General features: G+C 46.9%; 1 long non-coding RNA gene across 1 annotated transcript in view; it reads left to right on the top strand.

The window, feature by feature from the left end:
* LOC128779075 (uncharacterized) overlaps positions 1-20332 on the top strand; it is a 113644-nt gene extending 93312 nt beyond the window's left edge. The window contains exon 2 of the long non-coding RNA XR_008425007.1: positions 20180-20332. This is a non-coding gene — a long non-coding RNA (uncharacterized LOC128779075). The remainder of the gene's footprint in view (positions 1-20179) is intronic.
* The last annotated feature ends 4958 nt before the right edge of the window (positions 20333-25290 follow it).

Below are 25290 nucleotides of genomic sequence, written 5' to 3'. Positions count from 1 at the left end.
ATGGTTATAAGCTTTGCTTCGTTGCCTTTCAGGGAAGAAAACGAAGGGCGCGAGAGGAAATGGAAGCCTCAGGGATTTGGAGCGGATAAGGAGGACTTGGCAAGGAGAGGAAGTTCAAACCCCCCTTGGTAAGCTGCTGGAATAAAATGGTCTCTGTTGGTGCTGCCTCCTGTATTCTAGACAAGAGGGGAGAGATGCAGGTGTGCAATTCATTCCAACCCCAGGTCGCAGAGGTTTGCAACTATCGGAGAAGAGAGGGGAAGGGAGCCGCCCTCGCTGTACAGGGCTGTGGGCGATCCACAGGAAAAGCCCCCCGAAATCCCAAGGAACGGCAGGGGCCTCTTGTCTTATGCAAGAATCAGCTTATCGCTTCCCAAGTGATAGACCGTGGATGTACAACAAAGGAGGAGAACATGTCTTTTTTTGCAAATGTCCTGCTTAAAGTCTCCGTTGGTTCGGAAGTTATACTTCCTCTTTCCGGACGCATCTGGAGAATAGCATTGACATACCGTCAAATTCACTCACTTGTAACATGCCCGGTTGGATGATTCGGGGCGAACGTGCACAGTCACATAACCTCCACCACAGTCACGACACAGAACATTCCATCCCTCCAGAAGTTCCCTGGGCTCTGCGGCAGCCCATCCCCCAGACTTGGGCAGCCTGGAATCTTCTGTGTCTGACTTCTTTCATTTCGCACGTTTTGGGGATTTATCCACGTTTCGAATAGCAGTCGCTTCTTCCTTTTCATTGCCGAGTAATATTCCTTCGAATGGATAAACCACAATGTGTTTAACCATATGGTGGACATTTGTGTTGTTTCTAGCTTGGGGCTGTTAAGAGTAATGCTACTACAAACATTCATATTCAAGTCTTTGTGTAGACTTACTTCATTTCTCTTGAGGAGATATCTAGACACGGTGTTGCTAGAGTAATCTGTCAAGTACACGTTCAGCTTCAACGAAGCCACCCGTTTTCCATTTTCCATTTTCCCCAGCGATATAGGAATGTTCAGTTTGCTCCGTGTCCTTTCTAACACTTGGTGTCCCCAGGTGTTGTTGAAGCCATTCAAACGGTTGATTAGCGGTATCTCATTGTGGTTTTGAATTGCTTCCCTGGGCATCTTTTCATTTGCTTCTTGGTTTCCCTTGTAGGTTTCCTCTGGTGAAACATCTGTTCAGATCTTTTGCTGTCTTTTAAAGAAAAGTTGGGTTGTTTCTCTTTCTAATTTTTATTAGCTGAGTCGTAAGAGTACATATTCTGAACACCACCTCCCTTGTGAGATACATGTTTCACAAAGATGTCTTCCCAGGCTGTGGCTTTTCATTTTCTTACTTTTGATGAAGAGCAAAAGCGTTCTTTTCTTTCTTTCTTTCTTTCTTTCTTTCTTTCTTTCTTTCTTTCTTTCTTTCTTTCTGGTTTTTTTGTTTCCTTTTTAAGAAATCCTTTTTTTTCTACCAAAGTTCACAGAAGTTTGTCTCTGATATTGACTTATAGAAGTTTTGGAGTTTTAAGCTCAGTGAAGTCTACAACCTATTTTACATTAATTTGTAGAGATGAGAGACAAGAGCTGAGGTTCAGTGTTTCCGTAGGTCCGTCCAGTTGTTCTAGCAGAAGGTATTGAAAAGACCAAAAGTTCACCTTGAATCACCTTGGTCCCTTTACGTAAAAACAATTAACCGTATAAATAAGAGTCTTGGTCTGTCTGTCTATATTTATGCCAATACGAGGCCGTCTTGATTCCTGTGACTTTATACGAAGGAGATCAGGTAGTGTGAATTCTCCAACCTCGTTCTTTTTTAAACCATCGTTTTGGCTGTTCTGGGTCCTTCGAACCTCCATACAGGTTTTAGAATCAGCTTGTCAATTTCCACACCAAAGACCTGCTAAGAGTTTGAGCAGAATTTTGTTGAATTTGCAGATCAATTATGGGAACACTGACATCTTGACAATACTGAGTCTTCCAGTCCTTGCACATGTTGTTTACATGTCTTTGCTTTATATGTTTAAAGTTGCCTTATCAAAAGTTTGTAGTGTATGGGTCTTGCACATGTTCAATTTCTTCCTGAAGACCCTGTCATTTTTAGACTACTGCAGATGATATTTTAAAATTTCATTTTCTAATTGTTCATTGCTAGTCCATAACAAATATCATTGTCTCTTATACTGACTCTCCTGTTTGGCGATCTTACTAAAATCACTGATTAGTCCTAGGACCTTTTTGGAAATTCCTTAGGCATCATTTTCTCCGTATACAATCATGTGTTCTGAGAATAAAAATGGTTTTACTTCTTCCTTTCCAATCCGTGTGTGTGTATCTGATTGCTCTTGCCGGCTAGAATTTCCAATATAATGTGGAATAGAAGTGGTAAGAGTGGACATCCTTTGGCCATTCCTGATCTCAGAGGGAAGTATGTGCTATTTTATCATTAGGTACGATATTAGCTGTAGATGTTTCATAAATTCTCTTTGTCAGTTTAAGGAAGTTTCATTCTCTTGCTGGCTTGCAGAGTTTTCAGAAATTGAAATTTATCAAATGCTTTTTCTGCTTCTGTTGAGATGATGATATGGTCTTCTTATTCTGTTAATATAATAATTTATAGTGACTAATTCTCTAATTATAAATCAATGTTGCATCCCTGGTATGTGTGGGTTCATTCGTTTGTTTGTTACTCTGTTGGGTTTTCTAGCATTTGTTAAGGAGTTTTGCTTGTATGCTCATGCATGATGTTGGCTCATATGTTCTTTTTTTCTTCAGATGTTTTTGTCTGGCATTGATATCAGGTAATTCTGGCCTCATAAAATAACTTGTATTTTCAGAAAGACTTCCTATAGGATTGGCATTATTTCTTCCTTCAATATTTGGTAGAATTTATCAGCAAAGTCATAAATGTCTCGAATCTCATTTGCAGGACTGATTTCGATCAAGAATTTAATTTTATTCACGTTTTTATTTCTTCTTGAGGTTTTTTTTAATATGAAATTTATTGTCAAATTGGTTTCCATGCAACACCCAGTGCTCATCCCAACAGGTGCCCTCCTCAATGCCCATCACCCACCCAACCCCTCCCTCCCACCCCCCATCAACCCTCAGTTTGTTCTCAGTTTTTCAGAGTCTCTTATGGTTTGGCTCCCTCCCTCTTTAACTTTTTTTTTTTCCTCCCCCTCCCCCAGGGTCTTCTGTTAAGTTTCTCGGATCCACATAAGAGTGAAAACATATGGTATCTGTCTTTCTCTGCCTGACTTATTTCACTTAATACCCTCCAGTTCCATCCACGTTGCTAAAAAAGGCCAGATTTCATTCTTTCTTATTGCCACATAGTATTCCATTGTGTATATAAACCATAATTTCTTTATCCATTCATCAGTAACTGAGAGCTTTCCCCCTGAGATCAGGAACATGACAGGGATGTCCACTCTCACTGCTGTTGTTTAACATAATGTTGGAAGTTCTAGCATCAGCAATCAGACAACAAAAGGAAATCGAAGGCATCAAAATTGGCAAAGGTGAATTCAAGCTTTCACTTTTTGCAGATGACATGATATTATACACGGAAAACCCGACAGACTCCACCAAAAGTCTGCTAGAACGGATACATGAATTCAGCAAAGTCGCAGGATACAAAATTAATGTACAGAAATCAGTTACATTCTTATACACTAATAATGAAGCAACAGAAAGACAGATAAAGAAACTGATCCCTCTTCTTGAGGTTTTGATAACCTGTGCCTTCCAAGGAATTTGTGCATTTCACCTGCTGTCGCATTCTTTGGTGTAACGTTGTTCGTACGAATTCCTTATTGTTTGTTTAATAGCTGTGGAATCTTCAGTGATGTCTCTTCTCTCATTCTTCGTGATAATCGGTACATCTGGTCTTCTCTCTGCTTTCTTGATCAATCTAGGTAGAAGTTTATTAAACTTATTGGTATTTTCCAAAAAATCAACTTTTGGTTTTAATTATTTTGTCTACCTTTTTTTGCTTTCAGTTTCATTGATTTCCACTCCTCATTATTTCCCGCTTTCTACTTACTTTGGGTTTAATTTGCTCGTCTATTTCTAGCTTTTTAAAATGGAAACTTAGATTACTTTACTTGAGAACGTTTGCTTTTCTAACATAAGCATTTAAAGGTATTTATTTTCCTTTAAGCACTGATTTAACTGCATCTCACTAATTTTACGAGTTGTGTTTTCATTCTTACTCCATTTAAAATATTTTCTAATTTCTCTTGAAATTGTTTCCTAGACCCATGGGCTACTTATTTTATTTTATTTTTAAAAATTTTTTTAAATGTTTTTATTTATTTTTGAGATAGAGAGAGACAGAGCATGAGCAGGGGAGGAGCAGAGAAAGGGGGAGACACAGAATTGGAAGCAGGCTCCAGGCTCCGAGCTGTCAGCATAGAGCCCGACACAGGGTTCGAACCCACAAACCGTGAGATCATGACCTGAACTGAAGTCGGACGCTTAACCGACTGAGCCACCCAGGTGCCCCAAGGGTTACTTATTTTATTTTTCTTTTTATTTTAGGGTGAGAGGGGCAGAGAAAGGGGGAGGGGATTTTAAGCAGGCTCCACACTCCGTGCTGAGCTCAAGGCAGGGCTCTATCCCACAACCCTGGGATCACGACCTGAGCCGAAATCAGGAATCAAACACTCAATTGACTAAGCCACCCAGGCACCCCATTGTGGGTTATTTACAAGTGTTAGCTTAATTTCTAAATATTTGGGGGATATTCCAGAGATCATTCTGCTATTGATTGCTAATTTAATTCTGTTGTGATTAGAAAACATAATATTTGCTCTTTCAAACTTTAAATTTATTGAGACTTGTTTTATGACTCAGCATATGGTTTACCTTAGTAAGTGTTCCACATGTCCCTCAAAAAAAAAAAAAATGTACATTCCGCTCTTATTAGATGTAATAAATGTCAACTAGGTCCGGTTGGTTAATAGTATTGATGAAATCTTCCCATATCTTTACTGGTTTTATAAATCAACATTTAAATAGAGTGCTGAAATCTCCAACTGTAATTGTGGCATAGTCTAGTTGTCCTTTTAGTTCTGCCATTTTGTTTGGTGTATTTTCTAACTCTGTTATTACATGGACCCACATTTATGATCATTGTATCCTCCTGCTGTAATAACCCTGTCGCCGTTATGAATGATCCATTTTGGTCTCTAGTGATTCTCTTGGACTTAAAGTTTCATCTATCTTAAAGTTTCATCTAGTTATTTCATCTATCATTGATGTAGTCACTCCAGCTTTCTTATTCTTTCCTTTTGAATGGTGTATCAATCAAGGTGTGATTTTCAAAACAACGAAGAGAGGGACAACTGGGTGGCTCAGTTAAGCATCCAACGTCAGCTCAGGTCATGATCTCGCTATCCACGAGTTCAAGCCCCACGTTGGGCTCTGTGCTGACAGCTCAGAGCCTGGAGCCTGTTTTGGATTCTGTGTCTCCCTCTCTCTCTCTGCCCCTCCCCTGCTTGTGTCCTCTCTCTCTCAAAAATAAATAACTCAGATTTTGGGACTCCTCCTCTTTGTGGTACCCTAAACTTCCAGTTTCTCTGCCAAGTTCAAATTCTGGCCTCTGATGACTCCTGAACCTGCTTCAGGAGCCCTTACATCGAGCCTCATTTTTACCCCTGAGCAGCCAAGTGACTCACTGAGTTCCTGCCACACTGGCCCCCAGATGTCCCGTTTGGAGAACCAGGCATTGGAGGGGGGGCAGGTGACCCCCAAGAGTCGTTCCAGATCTAAATAAACCCTAAGTAAACTCTAATAAATGTGTAAACTTTGGGGATCAGGGAATACCTCATTTCATCATCTGATGTCTTAAAGTCGACATGCCCCTGCACAGTCTTATTTCTGACGGAGATCTATCTTGCAGGCACTGTTTTCAGACTGCTCATCAGCCAATGCATGTTGCTTAGATTCCCCCCTCCCCCCCCCCCCCAAAGATCCAGGAGACCAGCAAAGCAGGAGGAAGAGATTGGCCTGATGGATTCTTTAGGTTCAAGGACATAATCCAAATCCCACTGATATTTCCTGGCTCAGCTGTATGCACCATGTAGATTGGGTCCGTTAATTGGCTGGTTTTAGCCTCTGATGTTCACTGACCCCCCATATATCATCAACAAAAGAAATTCAGTCTTGAAATTGTGTTTGCTGACTTTGTAAGTGAACTGAGAGTAGTATACTCTTCTCATCAACAACACGAATTCCAGGAATTGTGTTAAGAAAAACATACTGCGGTGGTAGCCTGAGCTTCTGTTGTTTTTTGTATGGAGCAAGGACTTCTCTGGCCCACCAAACTTCATTGTGCATTCAGTAGAAGAGAACAGAAATATCCTTCTACGCTTCTGCGGAATCTAATTGTTTGTAAACAAATATACCTGGGGGTGAATGAGTCTGAGCACTTCTTCCTTGCTTGGCAGTTTACTTGTATTTGCCTATGCCAGGGACTCATAACTCAAAAATTCCCAAACGATTTTTTTTAATTTTTTTTAATGTTGGTTCACTTTTGAGAGAGAGAGAGAGAGAGCTCGAGTGAGGCGGGGGAGGGGCAGAGAGCGAGGGAGACACAGAATCCCGAAGTGGGTTCCAGGCTCCGAGCTGTCAGCCCAGAGCCTGACGTGGGGCTTGAACTCGTGAACTGCAAAATCATGACCTGAGCCGAAGTCAGATGCTCAACCGACTCAGCCACCCAGGTGCCCCTAAAAGACTCCCAAACAGTTTTGAAGGTTACCCACCGACTCTTTTCAAATGCATTGAAATGACCTTTTCTACAGTGCATTGAAGGCAGAATTACACTTAGGTTCCTTGAGCTGAGAGTGGGCGAAAGGCTGGGAGGGAGGTCGGGTGCATGAGGCTGGCGTCCTCTTTTGACAGGCTCTCTAAGGAAGAGCATTTCTTATTCCAAGCTTTTGTAAACTTAGTGGATAAATGTAAAAATATCATTGTAATCTCCAACAGGTAGCTCACAGGTTTAAACAAAAGTCCTGGGCGGGTGTGGGGAGGGGAGAAGGCTTTATTTTCAGTTGCAAAACATGTTTTGCAAGTGACAATGCATTTTGACACCTCTTTTTTTTTTTTTTTTAACTTAGCCAAGGGTTTAGGCTCATGGCTCTTTACTGAGGGTGCAGTTCCTTCAAAATAACTTATTAGCATTAGTCACAAATATGTTATTTTACGTTGCAAAAGTTTGTAGTATTACAGCAGTACGATGATACATCCAGATGGTAGAAAAATGCTATAAAACTGTTAAAAAAGAAATGAAGAAGGGCTTTATAGGTACGACCTGGGGAAATGGTGTGTTTTTAAGGGACAAGAGCTATTTGTAGGACAATACCTACAGCAAAATCACATTTTGTTTTTCAAAAAGTATACGTGTCTACACATCCGTATCCTTCCAGAAAGATAACCAGAGAGATACGCTCCAAACTATTATTAGTGGTTATCTCTCAGGGGTGAAATTAGAGGGACTGGAAAGGGAAAAAGAGTCCCTTTTTACTTTCCACATCCAGTGCGAGGTAGTGATGAGTTTTCTTTCCAGTGTTCCCTTTTATGTGTTTTGCAAATTAAAAATAAAAACATGGGGCACCCGGGTGGCTCAGTCGGTTGGACGTCCGACTTCAGCTCAGGTCATGATCTCACAGCTCATGAGTTCCAGCCCCGTGTCGGGCTCTGCCCCGACAGCTCAGAGCCTGGAGCCTGCAGTGACCCAAATGTTGTACGTGCCTCTGGATAATCTACTTCTTACCTGGATGTTTCGGATCTGCATAACTAAGTATGCACATACACCCATAGCCTGAATGGTCCCTTGTCCACACTTGGTCATACCTTTCTTCAACAGGCCTCCTGTACGTCGTCTGTTATGTGCTGAACATCTCTGTTGGACTTCTGAGCCTTGAAGGTGGACTTGGCTTTCAGGAGCTCCCAGTATCCAGGCTGCGCAAGAAGGTGGACAATCATGCTTATGCCCAGAACAGACAGGGGAACAAGGGCTGTGACAGCCAGGAGGATGGACCAGCGGACTCCTCCTGGGTCAAGATGGGGAAGGTCCCGTGAGGAAGTGACATCTGAACTGTGCCTTTAAGATTGATTGGAACCTGGGGCACCTGGGTGGCCCAGTCGGTGAAGCGTCCGACTTCGGCTCAGGTCATGATCTCACGGCCCGTGACCTCGAGCCCCACGTCGGGCTCTGTGCTGACAGCTCAGAGCCTGGAGCCTGCTTCGGATTCTGTGTCCCCCTGTGTCTCTGCCCTTCCCCTACTCATACTCTGTGTCTCTCCCTTAAAAATAAACATTAGGGGAAAAGAAGACTACTTGGAATCCGTCAGGTCAAGGGTAGAAGAGAAGGACATTCTAGACCCAAGAGTTGGCATGCGTAGAAACACAAAGTCGTAAGGTCCTTGACATGTCCAGGTCCTTGACATGATAGAGGCTCACCATTGCAGACCACATGGTGTGATGCTCTCAGAAATGACATCCTGAAGCCACAGGTTTTGAAATTGGGAGGAGCAAAACGATCAGGTCTATACTGCAGACAGGTAGCTCTGACCGTAGTATGATGGGTGGTCAGGAGCGAAACGTGCTCTGCTGACTTCAGGAGACCTGAAGGAGCCCTCCGCGGAAGCAGTGGAGGCAAGAGGGTGTGGGGGCTGGGAACTCACGTGAACGACCTGGGGGTGAGAGGTACAACACGCAAGAGAAGGTTCTTGCATGGGAGGCGGGGGAGACGAGAACACTTCCAGCCAGGAGGTGGCCAGGGGTTCTCAGCCTCAGCGCTACTGACTTTGGGGCTGAGTAATTCCGTCCTGTGCGCTGTAGGATGTTTAGCAGGAACCACGAGAGGCCAGTAGCGCCCCCACCCCAGTCGTGACGACCACGTGTGCTCTCTCTCTCTCTCTCAAAATAAACAAACAAACATTAAAGAAAAAAAAAAACCGGAGCAAACTCAGAACGTTTGTAGGATTCGTTCCTCTTTGCAGATAAACAAGGTCGAATGTGTTTCCTGTCCTGCCTAAGAGATACTGGCCTATTGGCTCGCTGCCCGATGCATCCTAGCGCCCGCTGGGGGGCTGTGTGTTGAGATATTACTAGAGAAGGAAGGAGAGGAAAGCCACTGGCTGGATGGCCAAAGAGTCTCTCTGTCTCTCTGTCTCTCCCTCTGACTCTCTCTCTCTCTCTCTCTCACACACACACACACACACACCCCTGGTATGAGTTCCAAGGATTCACAACTTGGTGAGAAGCAGAGCTGAGGAAATGTGGCGTGCTCCCCCTCCCCCCCGGCAAGGCTTCTGTGGTTTGGTCTTGTTTTGTTCTGCTTTGTTTGGGGGGGGGGGGGTTATTTTTTATTTTTGGCCTTTCCCATGTGCCTCATTCCCCGCCTGGCACAGACAGCTGCGTCCTGCCGGAGTTCCAGAGAAAATAGAGGACTTCTTCCTACTCCGTCGCCTTTTCGTACTTGGCTTTCCACCACATGCAGACAGGACGTCCACGGTCTCTACGCGAGCTCTGATGTAAGGGACAGTTTTGACACCTGGGCTCCTCCCGGTTCTTGAGCCAAATTCAGCAGCAGCAAGAGCACCGCCTCACTGGAGGGAGAACCACCAGGCTTGGGGCTGAAGCCACACCTTGGCCTCCAGCAGCTTCTGGGGCTCACACGCCTTTGTCCCCACAGACCACCGTGACCTTGCATGCGTGGTTCCAGACCTGACTCGGTCTGAGGAGCTCAAGTCACTATTCCAAATCCCCCTACACACACACACACACACACACACACACACACGTGCGCACACCCATATACTTACATATTCCACACACGTGCACACAGGTGCACGCATTGCTTTGATCCTGGACATCCATGAACTTGAACTTTCCCCCCTTAAGGAAACCTTGCCATCAGTCCCGTTTTTAAGAGGTTTTGTGACTAAGGGATGAACCAGGGATATTTGTCCTAAATGAGCACAGGTTCTTTACCTGGTCAAGCCCAGGAGCAGAGCCCCGCCCCCCCGCCCACCCCGGACATCGTTCTCGTTTTTTGCCTCTGTGTTTTGGTAGCAAGTTAAAAACCGCTACGAATAACACTGAACTTCTGGTGAGGACTTCTGTGTCCCAGATGGTAGGCCAATGACTTTAAGTGTATTATCTGATTTACTTTTTACCAAAACAAACGAACCCAAACACTACGATGTAGGTGTTATCATGATCCCTATTTGGCATCTGAGGACACTGAGCCACCAAGAGGTTAAGACACTGTTCAAGGTCATACAGCAGGAACGGGGGTATAGTTGGGATAAATACTCAGGTGAGAGGGGCGCCTGGGCGGCCCATCCGCTTCAGCGTCGGACGCTCGATTTCGGCTCAGGTCGTGACCTCGTGGTTCATGAGATTGACCCCTGCATCAGGCTCTGCGCTGACTGCCTAGGATTCTCTGTCTCCCTCTGTCTCTGCTCCTCCCCCACGCACACGCTCTCCCAAGCTCTCTCTCCCTCTCTCAAAATGAATATAAACTTTAAAAGAAAAAAACTGAGGTCGAAGCTTACAACCTTAATCACCGTGTTTGTCTCCCAGACCGTCTGTCACGCTTGTATCAGTCATCCATCTACTCTTTTCTCAGTAATCTCACCTGATGTCCTGGGGAAAGCCAGTCCATACGCTCCCGGTGGTGGTGGCTGTACCACGGGCTCTTGGGTAAGCCCATGACGTGCACGGAAACCAACCAGCTCGCCTCCTTCGCCGGGCCCGGGGATGCTTTGAAGGGAATGTAGGCCAGTCAGAGCCAATAGGACGTGTGGGCTTCCCTCCAGACTGTCGTAGCCCTCTTGGATTTGAATGGAGAAGCGCCAAGTCCTGGGAGCTGCCTGTGCCTACCTGGGGACCCCGTGACCTGAGGAGTCACGGAGACCCGAAGAGGAAGCGAGGACCCAGGTCCTGGACACATTTCTGGACCCGGAATAGAAACCAGCCGACAGTAAGTTTTACCCCCGATTGGGTTCGTCACACGCACCAAAAACTCCCTTGAAGTTTTCAGCTGGTTTGACCGGAGTTCGCTGCCCCACACAGCTCGGAGTCCTGAGTGGTTGGTGGGTCCTCTCCCGTGTGCCACCTGTGCGACACCGCTTGGGAGGTCACCCCCTCTCCCTGAGACCAGGTGTCCTCCCCACTGAAGCAGAGGGAGAGCACCTTCCAGAGCACACCATGCTCTGCCCACCACTGGCAAGAGCGAGGCCAGCGGGCGCGAGAGCGCGAAGGTTGGTTTTTCTCCAACTGGAGAAAAATCTCCCGACTTCCTCAAGTTGACCTTAATTCTTTTCATTATAACATCACTTAAATATGTGCAAACGTAAATTAGATACGATCTCCTTATGTTTATAGCTTTTATACGTCTATAAAAACCAAAACAAATTTAAAGATTAAATACAAACAAAACCATAAAACCTATAAAAGTCCAATTAAAAGCATGGATTTAATGTGACAGATGATGTGGTGACAAAACCAAATCTCTGCAGTGTGGCTCTCCTCCCCGCTGTTCCCCTGCAGGGTCGGGAGAATAATGTGAATCGTACCCCCACGGTCTCCTGAGGAGGCCGTCCTCACCTCTGTCTGCCCCAGAAGCTTTTCTCAGTTCATCCCGCAGGAATCCTGTCTGTCCAGCACACCGTGACGTTTTCTGGCCTTCTCAGTGCACACAGTCCTCTGTGCTTGTGGCCGGCCCGACCCCAACACGGTCCTGGCCACAGCTATAAGGGCAGGCGCTGGGGGCCCGTTGGGTCACGTGGCATATTGGGTCCATAATATGCTGACCCAATGGATTTTTTAGGCAAGTATTATCAGAATAAAAGAACAACATTTTGTGAATTATTCTTAAGACTTAGAGGCATCCCAAGGACATGACCTTGAACTCTACTGAGAGAAACACAGGATCATAAAGAATCTGGAGCTTAAGACCAGTCTCTGAGCACAGCCACTGAAGCCATTGGACTTAAGGCAAGTTATTTCTAAGTCTCCGTGTTTCTGTCTGTAAGCTGAGATTTAATAAAAATATCTGCCTCATAAGTTTGATAAGTCATGCAACGAGGTAATGAATTAAAGCTCTATACTGGGTTGACTAGTGTCCCCCTAGAATTCAGGCTCATACGCGATTAGAGAACACTGTATTTCGATGCCTGGTGTCCTTAAAAGAAATGGGAGATTTGGACACAGAGACACAGAGAGAGATACACACACACACATGTCACGACAGGCCGAGATCAGAGAGACGGATCTACAACGCAGGGAATGCCAGGGTTGCTGGCAATCGCCGGAAGCTGGAGAAAGGCATGGAACAGATTCTATCTCAGAGTTTCCGGAAAGGATCCAAACCTGCTGACGCTTCATTTTTGAATTTCCGTCCTCCAAAACTGTGAGGCGATGAACTTGTGTGGTTTTAAGCCACTCCGTTTGTGACCCTTTGTTACAGCAGCCCAGGAAACTAAGCTCATCATAAAGGTAAACAACATACGGTAGCTTTTTATCAGCCGAAGAGACTTTCAAGCATTTCAAGCAAGTGTCTGTGAACCTTTTCTCCGTCACTTCCAGCCCCTGGGTCTGGCCCCAATGTGAAGTTTGTAGCAGCAGCAGCCAATAGAACACGGCACTTTATAGTTTACAAAGCTTTTCACTACAGGTTGTTTCAGTTCATTCTCCCAGGTCGATAAAGTTAACAACTTTCGCACGTTGGCCAAGGAATCTTCTAGAGCTAATTGGATAAGTGCAAAGTGGTATCTCAGATGAGATCTTGGAAGAAAAAAGGATGTTGGTGGAAACACTGGCAAAACCGAATTAAAGCCTGTGGCTTGGTTTATAGTAATACAACAGTGATAATTTCTTAATTTTGACAAATTTAACATGCTCCTGTAAGAGGCTGTCAGTTTATGGAATCTGGGTGAATAGTATATGGAAATTCTCTGTACTGTCTTTGCAACTTTTCTTGGAATCTCAAATTACCCCAAATAAAATCTGATTTTAACAAGGCTAATTGGAAATACTCTGAGTTAGATCTGAATGCTTTGCTGAAATGTCACCGAGAAACCCTGGCAGATAAAAATATCTGACATATAGGGACCTGTGACTACCCTCACTTTTGCTCCCATATTTTTTTCTTTGAAAAAGCTATCATCGGGGCACCTGGGTGGCTCGGTTGGTGAAGCTCCCGACTTCTGGTTTCAGCTCAGGCCATGATCTCATGATTTGTGGGTTCAAGCACCGCGTCGGGCTCTGTGCTGACAGTGTGGAGCCTGCTTGGGACTCTCTCCCTCTCCCTCTCTCTCGGTCCCTTCCCCACTCGAGTGCTTTCTCTCTCTAAATAAATAAATAAACGTAAATACATTTATATATATAATAATTATATATTATATATTATATATATCATTATATAAATATATTTTTATATTTATAAAAATATTTATATTTATATTTATAAAATTTTATTAAAATTTTATTTATATTTATAAAATTTATATTTATATAAATATAAATAAATATTTATAAATATAAATATAAAAATATATTTATAATATATATTAATATATAATTATATATAATAAAATATAATATAATATTTTTATTATATATAATTATATATATAATATATATAATATATATATTACGTATATAATATATTATATATAATATATATTACATATATAATATATTATATATATATTATATAAAAATATATATATTTTTTATATGTTTATATAATGATATATATAATGATTTTATATCTATGTATAGGCTATCATTATATTGTCCACTATTATTAAAGCTCCATATAGGATATGTGGAAGGTACATAAAATTTAAAGGAGGAATTAAAAAGCACCAACCATGGTCTCACCACCGAAAGCCATGAGCGTGTTAGGGCACCTCCTCACCATCTGTTTAGTTTGGGCTTTCTACACCTGTGACCGTCCTCCTTCCCTCCCCGTACTCCCTTGAGCAGCTGGATGTTGCCAGAGAGCTCACTTTTGTGCTGGGAGAGCTGGGGGCGTGGCTAGAACTCACAGCCATGAACCCTAGTGGGCACCCAGCATGACCCTACTTTGTCGCTTCTCTATACCGAAACCGCACGCGCACGCGCACGAGAGGTCTCCCGTGTCATCCTCCTCTTCCCGTGACCAGCGTCGCCAGCCCAGCCATGTGTGCCCCCGTGTCCTGCGTGCCCTGCTCCGATCCGAACGCCTTCTCGGAGACGTGCCTGTCCTCTGTCTCCCGAGTCACCAACATCTCCTTCTTCGTTCCCAGTACCGTGTGTAGGCTCGACTAGCTCCTCGCGTGGGGGAAAGACCCCCTGTGTCCCACAGCCCCCCCCCCTCCAGCTTCACCATTTGTCCTTTAGAAGAGGATGCGGCTGTAGGGAACACTATTTTGTATTTTGTGTAGATTCTTTAGTTGTTCATCATCAAATGACCAAAACATATATACAGAGTTATAAATCTGGAATCCTTTCTTATGTGTGCAGGGGGGCGCATTGGGGAGAGCAGAGAGGGGGGGGGAGAGAAAATCTTAAGCAGGCTCCACACCCAGTATGGAGCCCAACAGGGGCTTGATCTCACAGTCGTGAGATCATGACCCGAGCTGGAATCGAGAGTCGTACTCTCAACCGACTGAGCCACCCGGGCGCCCCTGGAGTCCTTTCTGTCAACACTGTGGAAGGTGCTGTGGGTACAAACAAGGAACCAAAAGACTAGTCTGTACGAAAACGCTATGGAGGAGCATGGAAGAACATGACCTTGGCCCAACTCTGAACAGCGCGCACGCCGAAGGGCGCGAGCGTCAGCGGAGAGGCGGGCGGGAGTTGGGAAGCCTGGGGAGTTCTCAGAGGGAGACAGTTGAGCCTGCCCTGGTTTTCCCGTAATGCTTTTGTACTGCATGTAACAGTTTACAAATCAATCTCACGTCATCAACTTGGGGGGTCCTCAGACACCCCCCCCCCCCCAGAGAGGTATTCAAGAGGTAGGTGTCCTCACTTGCAGACAGTTTGGGATGGTTTGCCCAGGATCACACAGATAGACTCCAAACCCAGAAGGTCCAGCTACAAGGCTGGTGCTGGGCCCCTTGCCCCTCTCCCCTCCCCCACCTCCCCCACGCAGAGTAAATGTTCAAGTACGTCTCTGGGTTTGTCACCTCACCACACAGAAATGGCTAGAAGAACTGTCCCCAGATTTGAAGGGTGTGGTAAAGGTGGGCTCACGTAAGATACTGGCAATGTAGCCCACACAAGCTCACGAGAAGGGTCTACAAAGACACAGACCAACGTCCCTCAGGGAAGCCAAAGCTGAGGAGTGACCAGGGGCTGTGTCTTCATCCAAAGACTGTAGGGACACCATAGACAGAGACAACAAAGCGGGGCATGTGCCAAGTCAGAGGCCCCCGAGGATGCTTCCAAAGGCAGTATTGGGATCAGACTATCAGGCAGGCGACTCTGGCCTTCAGCCTAATGGAGGTGGGGGCTCCGGCTGGGGTTCAGTGAAAAGCACGTGAATTCATAAGATATTAAAATTGGAAGACTCTCAGGGATCATCTTGTCCCACCCACTCAGTGTATAGATGAGGAAGTGAATTTCCCACGGCCACACGGCCAGCTCAGAAGGGAGCTCAGACAACGTTCTTCTCCAGTATCACATGAAGCCTCTCGCCCACAGAGTATTACTAAAGAAATGCAACCTCATTTTCACGTACGTAAAGTTACGCTGAAAAAAATTATCACCTGCTCAAAGCTCTTAGGGAAAGAATTTTAACGAATAGGTAAGTTACAGTTTGTAGACAAATGGGCATTTTCTTCCCAAGGGCACTTGAAAGCAATCTACGTATCTTCTGTGCTCTCCTTCTTTCCCCGTGGACTCTCTTAGCACACACGCTCCAGGAATGCACAAAGGTGAGCCTCAGCCCAGTCTTGCTGAGAATATCACAACCCCCAAATGACGGGGTCTGCTGAATGAGACCCTGCTGTCCCATGAACTAAGAAGACGTCACCGCTGAATGGCATGATCATTCATGACTATGCCACATTTCCTGGGCAGTCAGTCACTTGACCCAGGTAAGGATGGGGAGACAGGATGCACTGGCAGAATGGGCATAAGATCTTAAATATTCTTCTGTGCTGAACTACCTGTAGCTGAGATTTTGTACCCTGCTCATGGCATGGAGTCAAGAGGGGTGTGGCCAGCAGCAGGGAAGTACCTGTCCACGTGTCTGCGGGAGAACGTTCCAGAAGAGGTGGGGGTGCCTATGTGGAGACAGCCTCACAGCTACTTCCTCTCCCCTATCACATGGTGGCTGTTTTGCTGTCCCTTCAGACCTGCTCACCTGCCTTGATCACACCATCAGGATGGAAGCTACGTAGCTCTTCGTTAATAATTCTCACAAATGTCCCTTTTTAAAATAATTTATTTGTTTACATTTTATTTATTGTTGAGAGACAGAGAGAGACAGAACACAAGTGGGGGAGGGGCAGAGAGAGACAGAGACACAGAATCCGAAGCAGGCTCCAGGCTCCCAGCTGTCAGCACAGAGCCCGACGCGGGGCTCGAACCCACAGACTGCGAGATCATGACCTGAGCCAAAGTCAGATGTTCAACCAACGGAGCCATCCAGGCAGCCCTTGTAAATGTCCTTTTTAAGATACTTGCACTGATGTCGCAAGAATGGATTCCCCTTGGCGACTAGATGCCATGATTAGACGATCTTTTATGCTACATTAAAGCAATGTTTTAATGGCAAATCAGACCCCTATCATCTCAAAAACAGAAGCAGGTCAACTGGGGCACCTGAAGGCTTGTTTCTGGTGGGGGGGGGGGTGGTGGTAGCTATTTTATGCCAAAATTACTAAAATCATAATGAGATCAAGAGTGAGGCTAACACTCAAAGTTTGGGGCCTGGTGGGTAGGGTTTTGGCAATACACATTTTTTTTTTCTTTTTTCCACTCATTCAATCCAAAACGACAGCCTTGAAAACCCCTCTGTGATGTTTACCGTGCTCTAAGACATGACAGTGGCCGTAATTCAAATTTATGGCTGGGTGTGTGTGTGTGTGTGTGTGTGTGTGTGTGCGCGTGTGTGTGTGTGTGTGTGTGTGCGCGTGTGTGTGTGTGCGAACGTACGCTTTTCTTTCTCTTCTTTAAACTAGTAATGAAGTTGTAAGCGCGGCACCTTTCATTACCTATTCATTAAAGATATGACATGAAAACAGTTTCCATGGAAATGGCTTTGTGGATTCTGAGTACATAATAAGAATTTCATTGTTTACACTACCGCACAGATAACTGACGGATGTTATTGTAGCTAGTAAAGTCTTACTTAGCTCCATGAATGCGTGCAGGGGCACAAGGGCGGTGTGCGTGGTCCCCGACACTCCCCCACGCGCCCCGAAGCTCTCCCTTGTCAGTGGCCGTGACCTTACGGTGGGGAGGAGTGCTGAGCTACGCCTTTTCAACACCATGAAGCTTAAATATTGAAACATTCCAAAGAAAAGAGCCAAAATAGTTCCCTTCCACATTAACATGAGTGCATTTAACGTAAAGGAAGATTTTTTCCTCTGCTAACGTTTGGGCTCTGACACAAGAGCCTGGGTTCAAATCTCGGCTCTGATGCTTATTAGGTGCAAGCCCTCAGCCAAATGGCCTCGTCTCTCCCTAAGCCTTAGTTTTCTTATCTGCGAAAGGGGAGTAATCTGCATATGTAATACATCACACATATTATAAGACATACATATAATCGTAATTGTATATAACATAATGACTACATGTACTTAGCACAGGATTGTCTTGAGGATGGGAAGAGAAACTCCATAAAGCACTCAGCAGATGCCTGGCTCCTATAAAATGCTCCCTACATGGGACACGGTGGTGTTGTCCTTGTTTACCATTAACAGGTTGAGAAAACTGACGGGGGCCCATTTCCAGGCTCAGCCAAGTGCCTTCTTCCTTCCGAGGGTCTCCCTGAAAGTGCAGCGGCCCCTCCCTGCTCCAAGCAGCGGCGGGAGGCACCTGTCCCCTTGCGGCCCCTTCCAGCTCCCATCTGCCTTTAACGATTTATGGCTTAATCCCTCTCTCCGTGAGGCCAGGCCTTCCTGGAGGTCAGTGGCCACCCCCGCCTTTCCTATCACGGCCCAGGGCCCGGCACAAAGTAGAAACATCCCCCCCCACACACACACAAAAGGGAAGGGGTTGGTTTATGAACAACTGAATTAATTAAAACCCACCCTGTGAACTCAACTCAGGAAGTGAGGATTTTTATTGCTTCGATTTGGTTTGGGAGGTGGCAGGAGCACAGGGAGGCCAAGATCTTTTTTTTTTTTAATAAATGTAAAAGGATGGAGGTGCCTGGGTGGCTCAGCCGGTTCGGCATCCAACCCTCGGTTTCGGCTCGGGTCATGATCTCACGGTTTCGGGGGTTCGAGCCCCACATCAGGCTCTGCACTGACAGCACAGAGCCTGCTTGGGACTCTCTCTCTCTCTCTCTCTCTCTCTCTCTCTCCTTCGTGCCCCTCCCCCCCCCTTGCACGGTCTCTGTCTCTCCAAAATAAATAAATAAATAAATTTTAAAATAAAAAAATTAAATTAAAATATATAAAAGGATGCAGGAAATGCATGACCCAAGGCTGAAAACGAGTCCTTAATGACTAAGACACATGCAGTTTCTGAAGTATTCCCCGGCCACCGGTCCCGTGGGGCCAGGACGAGGGCCAGGACCAGGAGGCACCCAGCTGCCACCTTTCATGTGGCATTCACTCACAGGGCCGTCCCCTGGCAGTTAAGCTCTGCACTCTAGACTCGCCCATCTTTACCCCAGACCCAGCCCTGCGTCCCGTACAGCCCGTGCACTTGGATCCCGTGTTTGTTCGCTCTGGGCTGTCACACACAGCCCTCCTGCACCCTGTCACCTAAAGTCCTTTCCCTCCACTTCTGAGGCAAAAATCAGAATAGGGACAAGAACAGTCCCTAACACAGCAGACGGGGATGTCACCGGGTGACTCTGGCTGCTACACTTTGCAAAGGGATACCATTTGGACCTTATTTATAAAACAGACGTTAATCCAGTTCTGCACGACTGTAGCACAATTTACTCAAAACATGCCAGGAAGCCTTCCAGCCTATGCAAATCCGCATCCCACCCTCTTCATCTGCACTATGAATCCCGACTGCTGGCATCCAGATGAGAGAAAGAGATTCAACCATGAAGACGTGTTTGACATAGACCATGACTATAGAATAAGAATTGTAATTGCCAGAAGGATTCCTTGAATAATTAAGCCAGTTAGGGGTAAGGGGTACCGGGAAACAGAGAGAGAAAGAGGAAGGCAGAGACACAGGACATCATCCCTTGTCTGTTGTATCACACAGAGGGCCCCCACTCATCATATTTCCAAGGTGCCCCAGGAAAGCAAAAATGCCTGGAGTCATCGTCATGCAGAAGAGCAGGTTGTAACTGGAAAACTGACTCTCAAATTTACGTGGAGGGGCCACTCGGGTGGCTCAGTCGGTTAAACACCTGGCTCTTGGTTTTGGCTCAGGTCATGATCTCGCGGTTTGTGAGTTCAAGCCCCACGCTGGGCTCTGCACTGTTAGCGTGGAGCCTGCTTGGGGTTCTCTCTCTCCCTCTCTCTCTCTGTCCCTCCCCTGCTCTTGCTCTCTCTCCCTCCCTCTCTCTCGCTCTCTCTCAAAATAAATAAATAAACTTAAGAAAAATACAAATAAAATTTACGTGGAAATGCAAAGGACCCGGCATATCCAAAACAACTTGGAAAAGGAGAATAAAGCTCAAACACAGAGATTGCAAGGCTTATTAAAAAGCTATAACTTCAAGAGGGTGTGGTTTTGGCACATAGAGATCAGTAGGACAGAACAGAGTCCAGAAATCAACCCAGGCATATATCAAATATACTCATCAAAGCATGTATCGTTTGCTTTTCAATAAAAGGGCTAAGGTAATTTAAAGTGAAAAGCTTATAGTGCGGGAACAATTGGATTTCCATATGCAAAAAAATAAAGAACCCAAACCCTTACCTCACATCATATACAAGCCTTAACATGAAATAGATCACACATCTAAATGTAGGTGCTAAAATTTTTTTGAATTTTAGGGGCGCCTGGGTGGCTCAGTCAGTTAAGTATCCGACTCCGGCTCAGGTCACGATCTCACGGTTTGTGGGTTCCAGCCCCGCGTCGGGCTCTGTGCTGACAGCTCGGAGCCCGGAGCCTGCTTCCGATTCTGTGTCTCCCTCTCTCTCTCTGCCCCTCCTCTGCTCACGCTCTGTTTCTCTCTGTCTCAAAAATAAACACTATAAAAATGGTTTTTTAAACAAAAAATTTTTTTAATTTTAAATTTTAGAGAAAACGTAGGTGAAAACTCTAATGATGTGGATTTGCCAAAAATTTCTCAAATATAACAAAAATAAAAAGCACACACTACATAATTTTTAAAAATCAGTACATTGACTTCATTAAAATTTAAAACTTTTGCTCTTTAAAACTCTCTGTTCTGAACAAGAAAGGCAAGCCACAGACTGGGACAGAATATGCGTAAAAGTTCATCTGACAAAGACTTGTACCTAGAATATATAAAGAGCTTTTGAAACGGAATAATAACGGAGACAACTCAATTTACATATGGGGAAATATTTGTACACTTTATCAAGGAAGATCTACAGACAACAAATAAGGACACGAAAGACTGTGTGACATTATTCCTCGGTGAGGGAGGTACAAATGAAAATCACAACGGGATATTATTACACACTCACCACAAGGGCTGGAAGGAAAAGGACCGACCGCACCGAGAGCTGGCAAGAATTTGGGAGAACTGAAATGAATCCTTACATGCTGCTGGAAGACAAAGTGATGTGACTGCTTTTGCAAACATTTTGGCATTTTCTTAGAGATTTTATTTTTTGAAGCAATCTCTATACCCAGTGTGGGGCTCGAGCTCACAACTTGGAGATCAAGAGTCTCATGCTCTACGGACTGAACCAGCCAGGCGCCGCCCCCCCCCCGACATTTTTTTCAAAAAGCGAAGCGCATGCCTACCATATGGCCCAGCCGTTCCGTTCCTAGGTATTTGCCCCCCAAAATAGAGGCATACGCTCACACAAAGATTGTACTCAAGGGGCGCCTGGATGGCTCAGTCAGTTAAACGTCTGACTCTTGGTTTCAGCTCACGTCACGACCTCACGGATCGTGAGTTCAAGCCCCACATTGGGCTCTGCGCTGTTAGCACGGAGCCTGCTTGGGCTTCTCTCTCTCCCTCTCTCTCTGCCCCTCCCCCGCTTGCTCTCTCCGTCTCTCTCTCAACATAAGCAAATAAACTTAAAACAACAAAGACTGCACTCAAACATTTGTAGCAGCTTTACTTGTAATGGTTAAAAGCTGGGGAAAAAATACAAATGTCCGTCACCAGGTGAACGTATAATCAAGTTGCAGGAAATCCATATAACGGACTCAGCAACGTGACGGAATGAACTAGTGATCCGCTCAACAACATAGGTGGATCTCACCATGATTATGCTGACAGAAGCGCGGCAAAAAAAAGAGTCCATACTGGATGAATCTGTTTGCATAAGAGTCAGGGAGATACATACACATCTGTAATGACAGAAAACAGCTATGTCTGGGGACAGGGACGCAGAGAGGGTCGGGAGGACAGCTTCCTAAGGGGCACGGGAAGCTTTGAGGAAGACAGATTGGTTTGTTGTCTTGAGTGTGGAGGGTGAGTCGTGGGTGCACACGCACGTCAAAACCCGTCAGGCTACACGCTTTCCATACGTGTCACTTATTATATGCTGATTTTACCTTAATAAACTTGCTTTCTTTTTTTTAAAGGCAAAACAAAGCAGTGAATGAGGGAGAAAACCAGCATCAGCCGTGGCCCCAAGATGGCGGAGGAGCTGCACGTACCCCACTGACCTTCCTCTTCGAAGCCCCCCAGCGGATGAGAGGCCAGCTGGAGCCCTGGGGGAGCTCCCCTCACACCGTCTCAGGAAGCGGATGCGAGCATCTCGGGGTAGACCGACGGCCACTGGGATGTGCGTCCCAGTCTCCCCAGTGAAGGCGGCCTCCCTGCTGCCGGGAATGCTGTTGGCAGGAGAGCCTCTACCCGGAACACAAAGATGGGTTCGTGGCTCTGGGCTCCCTAAAGCTCCTCTCTGAATCCTGTGATGGCAGGGACCCCCCCCCCCCACCCCTTCCCTGGGGGACCAGGAGCTTGTGTCCCTGGCACAGCGGACAAATATCTTGTCTTTGTGACACTATCAGGAAGCCGTTCGTCTGATGAATAGTCCACAGTTCCCGCTCCTGGGCCTCCAAACCCCACCCCAAACTCCTCACCAGGTCAACCTACCGTGTCTGGGCACTGCGGCTCTCTGCACACCCCTTGTCCCCCCCACAATGGTCCTAGCAACAAAGGACAACTACAAGCAGAACTGAGATACGAAACTTTTTCATAGAACAATTCAGTAACGGTCACAATAAATAATAGTATTATTTTACACCTCGAGGACAATTCCCCTTTCCATGATCTCATTCAATTAGCAATAATGAAGTGATCTGCACAGGGCTGAAGCGATCTGCACAGGGCTACCTGACGAGGGAAGGGCAGAGCCGGGTTCAAAGCCAGGACCGCATCCTAGGTCCTGCGCGAATGCTTTCCAAACTTCGTGAACTTTGTACATCGTTCGTCCTCGTATTTAATTAATCGTTTTCTTAAAGTCGATTCTCTTTTGTGAAAGAAATGTATCAATTTTAAAATTTCTGTCGCTTCTGAAAGTGGAAAGTAAGGATCACTTACACAAATGGGAAAAAATAAATGTGAAAACAAATGCCGTAAACGCAAAACAATATTATTAACCGTTGGCCTAAAGCCACTGTCTACAGAAGGCTCTGAGCCTGGGGCTGGCATCAGAAAGGCGTTAAGACCAACACCCAATGGGCCTTTGCGCCTGGCTGGACCCAGAATGGCTCAAGGGGTACTGGAAAGTGAGTAACTTTGTCACTGGGCGAGTCTGTCGGCAACTATTGCCTCACCTGTGCCGCCCAAACCGCCTGGGTGCCTCTGTACATGAGGCTCAGTCCCCTCTCTAGCCGTGCCAGAACCCCGGGAGCCAGCTGTGTCACCAGCTTACCAGCCCTGGGACAGCATGGCCGTCGGCGCTGGCTTTGTGTGTCTTTGACGCAGGTCAGAGCCCTGACTCTACACCACCTGGTCTAGCAGTCTCCTTCTGTGTTGGTCATGCCTCTCCAGAGAAACAGAACCAGTAGGAGATAGGTAGATGATAGGAAGGCAGGTAGGTAGGTAGATATCTGTAAGGAGTTGGCTTACGTGGTTACGGAGGCTCTGGAGTCCCACCGCCTGCCATCTGCAAGCTGGAGCCCCTGGAAAGCCGGTGGTAGAATTCCATCGGAGTCTGAAGGTCTGGGAACCACAGGAGCCAACGGTGTCCATCCTGGGGCCGGGGCGGTTGAAGATGGGCGTCCCAGCTCAATCAGCGAGGCAGAGAGCGAAAGGGGCCAATTCCCCTTCCTCTTCCTTTCTGCTCTGTCCAGGCCCGCGGTGGCTGGGTGGTTGGGAGGGCAGTCTCCCTTACCGAGTCCACTAACGATTACTCAAGGGTTAATCTCACCCAGAAGCGCCCTCACAGACCCACCCAGAAATCGTGTCCAACCGAGTCACCCCGTGGCCCACTCCAGCTGACACGAGAGATTGCTCACCACACCCTCCGAGCCCCAGCGGGCGTCTAGAAGCAAAGCGTGGCCAGAGGGAGGGCCGTGTGCCCCGGCTGGCACAGCTCACCCCGTCGGGGGTGTGCCTGAGACCACACACGGGCAGTGAGCGAACCCGCCGAACCCACTTACAGCTATTCTCCGGGTAGGAGTCCCACCTCGACGCCCAAAATGTCCTGCATTGCGTGGGGTTAGTTAGGCCAAGGCAAGCCCACAAAAGGCACAACGTGGGGTTCCCTCCGAGTCTGTCCCCGCACCCTGATCGCTTTGGTTTCCTCCTGACGGGCATGGGACATGCCCTGCTGGGTTGCCCTGGTCGTGTTGCCTCCAGCTGTCTGCAAAGCGCAGAAGGAAGCACACAGGGGCCTTTGCCACCCCCCCCACCCCCCCACCCCACCCCACCCCCCGCTCTGGCCGGCTCAGAGGGCATCCGATTTGCCATAGGGCCTTCCAGCAAAAAGCGTGACCGGCCAGCGCTCCCTCCTTGCGCGAATGCACTTCATCGCTGAAGCTCAGTACAGCGGCGGAGGAAGATGCTTCCGTGCCTTTTCAAGGTCAGAAAGGAGAGCAAGGAGCATAAACACGGAGCAGGCCTTGCCGCAGCCAAACAGACCTTGGCATCAGACCCACAAAAGCAGAGATTAGCTACACGCAGCTGCTTGCCAGCCGAATGCGTCTCCTCTTGTGGGGGTTTTATTCCCCCCCTCTGGAGCGCTCTCTGGAGCTGGCTGGCATCCTCGAACTTTTTGGGTGGGGCCACTGGCAAAATGCGGTTTCTTAAAAAAAAAAAAAAAAAAAAAATCCGTTTTCTGTTAGATTTGATCTGCCCCACAGCGGAAGGGCTCCAATCATCCTGAGGCAGGAGTGTATATCCTTGGACCCTGAACGAAAAGCTCAGGGCAGGCCGCTTGCTCCCCCAAAGTCCAGAGTCCAGAACCGCCCCTCCCCCGAGAGGACAGCGTCGCCTCCCCCTTGCAAAGGCGGCTGCTCCCCTTGGATTCCCCCCCCCCCCCCGGTTCCTCTGGGACCAGCAGCCAACGACTCGCTCCTGGAGCCTCCCACCCACCTGCGTGTGTGATGACACGGTGTTAGACGGCCCACTGGGAAGGCCGGGATGTGGCTCTTGTCATTCCATCTTCATGAGATTATGACTCCGTAGGTCCCATGGGTCCGTAGGTGGGAGCGGGCTTTGTGCAGATATAAGAGCACTGGCCGGGGGAGCCTGGCCACCTGGGCCCTGAACCCAGCTCCCCGCGTGACCCTGGGCCAGTCACTTACCCTCTCAGAGGCTTTGTTTCCCCGGCAGCAAAATGAGAACGCGTGAAATTGTCTCTCACGGGTCACGGTGAGACCCCTGCGTCGCTACAGTTAAACTCCGGAGTACAGGCCACGGTGTGGGGAGCCAGCGGTAGCCCTTCTGATGAGGACCATGGAAATGCCAACCGGGGGGCCCAGGAAGGGAGAGAACTCGCCGTCACTGGGTCTCCCGCCCCGTCGGCGTCGGCGTGCGATGCTGGCCAGGCTGG

Source organism: Panthera pardus, unplaced genomic scaffold (assembly GCF_024362965.1).
Source record: "Panthera pardus isolate Hobbes unplaced genomic scaffold, ASM2436296v1 HiC_scaffold_22, whole genome shotgun sequence".
Lineage (NCBI taxonomy): Eukaryota > Metazoa > Chordata > Mammalia > Carnivora > Felidae > Panthera > Panthera pardus.
This window is presented reverse-complemented; position numbering and strand designations above follow the sequence as displayed.